The 6,000-nt window shown below is 42.3% G+C and overlaps 1 long non-coding RNA gene across 1 annotated transcript in view; it reads right to left on the bottom strand.

Annotated features, from left to right (window-relative positions):
- Positions 1 to 5,070, bottom strand: part of LOC147572134 (uncharacterized) — a 31,255-nt gene extending 26,185 nt beyond the window's left edge. Inside the window, exon 1 of the long non-coding RNA XR_015246759.1 lies at positions 4,584 to 5,070. This is a non-coding gene — a long non-coding RNA (uncharacterized LOC147572134). The remainder of the gene's footprint in view (positions 1 to 4,583) is intronic.
- Between the last annotated feature and the right edge of the window lie 930 nt (positions 5,071 to 6,000).

Here is a 6,000-nt window from a genome sequence, read left to right on the forward strand (position 1 = left end):
ACATTTTTTATCCCGTAGTTGCTACAGGTCAGGAATCCCCGTGCGTCTTAGCTGTGTGCCTCTCGCAGGCTCAAGCAAGATGTTACAGGGGCTGCTATCATCTCAAGGCTGGACCGGGTCAGGATCTTCTTCCAAGTTCACTCATGTGGCCATTGGCAGCCTCAGATGCTCAATGGCTGTTCACAGGAGATGCCAGTTCCTGGTCCCATGGACCTCTCCACAGGGCTTATGACAAGGCAGCTGATTTTCCCCAGAGCAAGGGCTAAGAGAGGGACAGGGAGGAGCAGAGGAGGAGAAAGAAGAAACAGAAACCGCAATGGAACTTAATCTCGAAATTGCCACCTCATTGTCTCTCCTGGATTCTACTGGTTTGTGGCAATTCAACAAGTCCAGCCCACGCGGAAGGGAAGAACACGGATGGAGGCTGCCTCCCACGGGCAGTTACCGCTGGAGGGAAGAGGGGTCTTGTGACCACAAAGTGAAAAAGAGACAGAGGAGGCTTCTGGGAGGTTGGCAACGTTGCATTTCTTCATATATGTGAAATTGTATGTGTGTGTAGAAAACACTCTTAAGTGGTTTCAGTGCCCCAAAATGAAAAAAGTAGGAAATACTTATGTACAGAAAATAGAATCCACATTATTGATTTAAATAACAAAAAATATTTTAAACATCTTTGTACCTAAAACCATTATTCAATAAATTAAAAGGGGAAAATTGGCCATAAGAAATAACACAATGGGGGCGCCCGGGGGTTCAGTCGGTTGAGCCAACCTTCGGGTCAGGTCATGATATCAGGGCTCATGAGTTCGAGCCCCGCGTCGGGCTCTCTGCTGACAGCTCAGAGCCTGGAGCCTGCTCTGGATTCTGTGTCTCCCTCTCTCTCTGACCCACCCCACTCCTGCTCTGAGTCTCTCTCTCTCAAGAATAAATAAACAAAATAAGAAGAAGAACACAACGATTCCACAATCATTCCAAAATTCCTTAATCTACGTGGGCCTTCCATAAATCAATCACCAAAAAATACTAAAATGGAAAAATAGGCAAAGAGGAGAGCTTGAGCGGCTCAGTTAAGCATCTGACTCTTGATTGCGGCTCAGGTCATGATCTCACGATTTGTGGGATCGAGCCCCGCGTTGGGCTCTGTGCTGGCAGTGCAGAGCCTGCTTGGGATTCTCTCTCTCCAATTCTCTCTGCCCCTCTCCTGCTTGTGCCTTCTCTCTCTCTCTCTCTCTCAAAATAAATAAACTTTTTTTTTTAAATTTTTTTCACATTTATTTTTGCGAAACAGAGAGAGAGAGAGATAGCATTAGCAGGGGAGGGGCACAGAGAGAGGGAGACACAGAATCCGAAACAGGCTCCAGGCTCTGAGCTGATATAGCACAGAGCCTGAGGCGGGACCCGAACCCACGAACTGTGAGATCATGACCTGGCCGAAGTCGGACGCCCAACCCACTGAGCCACCCAGGCACTCCATAAATAAATTTTTTTTTAAAGGTTAAAAGTTACAATAGAAACAAACCACGTTTGCTTCTTACATTAACAAATGGTGATGTTTTGAAAGACAGCTCGCACGGGTGCAGAGCATGTGATGAATCAAAGTTCTCACACCCTCTATTAGGGCCATGTCGGTCAGCTGGATGATAAGTCAGGATTTTTCAAATTCAGATTGCATGGCCCTATTCTTGAACATTACTTATTTTAAGATTTAAGTAAGTATAATTGTATTATATAGAAATTTGAAAATTACAAAATGAAAATTGATATCCTGTGATCCCGTCATCATTACCTAACTCACCCAATACCATTCTTGTTCATTTCCTTGCAAGATTTTTTGAAATGAGTGTTTGCGCATAGCTGTAATGACAGTGTATTTAGTTGTGAGTTTCAATTAGTAGTATGTGAAGTAAATTTTTTCATGTTGCCAGATATTTCCTTGTCACAAAATGCTCCTTAGAACAAAAATAATATCGTTAATTTAATTATTGTTCCATTTTGAACATTTGTTTCCATCAATTTCACTCTTTCCCCTGTTGCATAAACATCCTGATATCATTTTCCCCTGTATTAGATGATATCTGCAGTAGAATTCCTGAAACGATGTAAGTGAATAGTGCCTTCTCCGTGCTTAATATAACCAAATTAATTTCCAAAGGCTTATGTGATTTTATAAAGTCACCAAGGAAGCACAAGAGTAGATTCAAGTCCATTTTGACAACCACGGGTATTATTATTTAATATGGTCTTTTCCTAATTTAGTGACGCAAAAGACCTAGGCTTCCGAGAAAGAGACTTTAAAAGAGGCAAACCTGAGTTAGCCATGCTGCCCACAGTTAACATTCCAGAACCAGCTTCAAATCGTCTGGCACAAGAACAACCAGAAAGAGAATATGCCGAAGTAGGTAAGAAGCGTCGTCTGATGACATCATACAGTTAAAAAGATTTGCTGTGGTTTATTAAATGAGATACGGTACGGGCTTTCAAACAAAGGAGAAACGCACCTCAGAATGAGAGAAACTAATGGGACCTGCCAACAGGAAAGCAATTAAAAATCACTTGGTGACGGAAGAAGCAAATCAACCAGAAACTACAGTGCAGAAATACACGAGTGTAGGACTGAAGTTGACTGGGACTAACGAAGGCACTCATACCTGCACTGAGATCAATAATCCCTAATTAGATTAAAGACAACTATGTGTTAATGTATTTTACACAATTAAAGGGAAGGAAAAAGCACACTGGCAATTACCATGTGTTGCTCAAAATGAACCATTAATATCAATGAATCGAAGACAGAACCGGAGACCTTTAGTAACATTTTAATATCACTGTTGTATATTTCAGTCAGCCCTAGTGTCCCACTGAGAAGTTACACCGCAATTCTCAAATTTCTGATTAACACTGGCCTCTGACACTACTGGGGCACCTCAGTGACGATCACAGCTCCTTCGTCTTGACACCCACTGAGATTCGGACCTCTCCCTGAGCGAGGCTGCAGCTCTGTGCTCGCTCGAACATTGTTCACATCACAGCACACGCAGAAAACAATGTCCTTTGTTCAGCCCTCTGAGCAAATTCTATGATAAACATGAAACTCTGTTAAAAAAAAAAAAAAGTCTGCAATAAACATAGGGGTATGGATATGCTTTTGAATTAGTGTCAGTACCCAGGAATGGAGTGACTGGACCATATGGTAAATCCTATTTTTAGGTTCTTCAAAATCTTCAAAATAGAATTACTACGTTCAGTAACTCCACTACTGGGTATTTACTAATGCAAAAACATACACACACCCCAGGTTTATTGTAGCCAAGATATGGAAGCACCCCAGGTATTCATTGATAGATGAGTGGATAAAAAGGATGTGATATATATATATATATATATATATATATATATATATATATATATAATGGAATGTTATTCAGCCTTTAAAAAGATCTTGCCATTTGTGGCAACAAAGAGGGACCTACCAGATATCACACTAAGTGAAATAAGTCAAACAGAGAAATACAAATATCATATGATTTCACTTACGTGTGGAATCCAAAAAAACCAAAACAAAACAAATGGACAAAGACAAACCCATAAATACAGAGAGCAAACTGATATTTGCCAGAGGGGAGGGAAGGAGGGGCTGGGCCAAATGGGTGAAGGGAATGGTGGATACAGGCTTCCAGTTAAGGAATGAGTAAGTCATGAGAATGAAAAGTACAGCAGAGGGAACACAGTCAAGGGTATGGTAATAGGGTTGTATGGTGACAGATGGTGGCCACACTTGTGGTGAGCGGAGCATAACATGTTGAGCTGTTGAATCACTGTGTTCTACACCTGAAACTAATGTAATACTGTGTGTCAACTATATATGTATAGTTATATATCATATATATCATATATATCATATCAATACATACACATCATATACAATGATCAATACATATACAATCAATATACATAATCAATACATATACATCATATACACTGATATGATATAATGATAGGAAAAAAATAAAACTTTCTAATAAAATGTGTTCTAGTTCTTAATTCAATATTTGAACTTGATTTTACCAACAGATTTTAACTTGAAATAACCACATGCATAAGAGCTCTCATAAGAGCTTTGAACAATACTGTCTTCACTTGGTAGTCATCATCAAGGGGAAACTTTCACAAGTTGGTGACAAAAAACGTAAAATTATTTGTACAACCTTTCAGTGGCTTACAACGGTTGAAATGACCTTTAAAGGACCTAATATCGTTTTCTTTTATCAAGAAACGTGATGTAGACTTTCTTCTGATAATAATGCTGATGGATTAGCTTTTGAAGGTGATAAAATAATTTACACCAGGTATTCCAAAAGCATAATAAAGACTAATCTGCATGAATCACCCGATTGCTGGAGACAGCACATCCTATAAATAGTTTGGATGTCACTAAGGGGGGCTGTGGCTATAAATGAACAGAAATACCTCTGTGCATTCACGGCCAAATCTCTGTGGACGTACCCACCAGGAGTCTCGGCCAAGTTTCCTTCCTCCCACCCTGACTCATCACACCTTGTACCACACACCCCCCTCTTAGGTACCTGGAAGAAGTCTTTCCCAATAGTGGCCTCCTCGTCCATGTTCGCATAGGTGTCCTGGGCAGCTGCCTGCTGAAGTCCCTATCCAGGTGACAGAGCTTCTCACTGGCCACCCTCACCACGTGATTGTAGACAATGAACACCAGATGTCATTCACCAGGTCACCATCTAACGACAGAACAGTTGATCATCAGAAGTGCCTGGCTGGCTCAGCTGGGTAAGTGTCCGACTCTGGCTCAGGTCATGATCTCAGGGTTCGTGAGCCGGAGCAGAGGCTGTCTGCTTCAGATCCTCTAGCCCCTCTCTGCCCCTCCCCAACTCGTGCGGTCTCTTGCAAAAAATAAATAAACATTAAAAAAAAAAAAAAGGTAGGATGGTTTCTCATCAGACTCTGCTGTATTTGGATCACCCTACAGAGAGTGGTTGGGAATGTCTGAAAACACAGAGTGACCGATTCTCTGGTTAAACAGGGAACCCATGTCAGCTCTGCCGTGTATTAGCTGCGAGATGTTAGAGAAGCTGCCTAATCTAAGTCAATGCTGCTATCTGTATAAGGTAAGAAAACGGAATATAGCGGGGAGTTAGGAAGACGGTGTAGGGAGGGGACAGAGTGGGGAAGGATATGTTGGAAAATTAAATTCTGGTTTAAATTTCCAGCATGTAAGGAGCGATAGCTGTTGTATCTAGAGATCTATTCTAGGATTTATTCATTTTACAGATATTTATAGTATCAGGCAAAAAAAAACCCAAAACACATCTTGTCTTTGCGAGGACTTCAACTGGTACAGAGGACAACCCAAAAAGTAAATAAGTGAATTATACAGCGCAGTGTAAGCACAAAGGAAAATCAGCCAGTGAAGAGATAATAGCGCCCAGGGCCGGAAAGGGCACGGACAGATGGAAGGACAGAGATCCAGGAAGGCCCTACATGTAAATAACAACTGGGAGGGGCTCCGGGAACAAGTCACGTGGAAATCTGGGAAAGAAGATTCCAAGGGGAAGAATCGCAAGCAGGGCGGCTTTGCAGGGAGCTTGCCTGTGGGGGGGCAGGAGCGGGGTTGCTGATGGCGGCAGCCGGAAGGAACCACGGCAGCGGAAGGTGACGTCAGAGACAACAGGGCCTTCCCCGGAAGGCCTAGCGGAGCTTTTAAACTTAGGAGACCGGTTGAGAGCGCCAGGATGGCAGGTGCAGAGAGAGGAGAAAAGAGGACGGAAGACAGAACCGTGGGGCATTTTAATATTAAGGGAGTAGAGGAAACAGAGCAAGCAAGGGAGACAGACAAGGGGCGAGAGCGGAACCACAGAGGGACGTCCTGGAAATGAAAACGGAAATGAAATATTCCAGTAAAGTGGGCTGATTCTTGAAATTCTGCTGCCCAAGGAAGTAAAATGAGACTTGAGAATATTCGTTGCCCTTAGC

Source organism: Puma concolor, chromosome F2, assembly GCF_028749965.1.
Source record: "Puma concolor isolate L17-30 chromosome F2, mPumCon1.1.hap2, whole genome shotgun sequence".
Taxonomy (NCBI): Eukaryota; Metazoa; Chordata; class Mammalia; order Carnivora; family Felidae; genus Puma; species Puma concolor.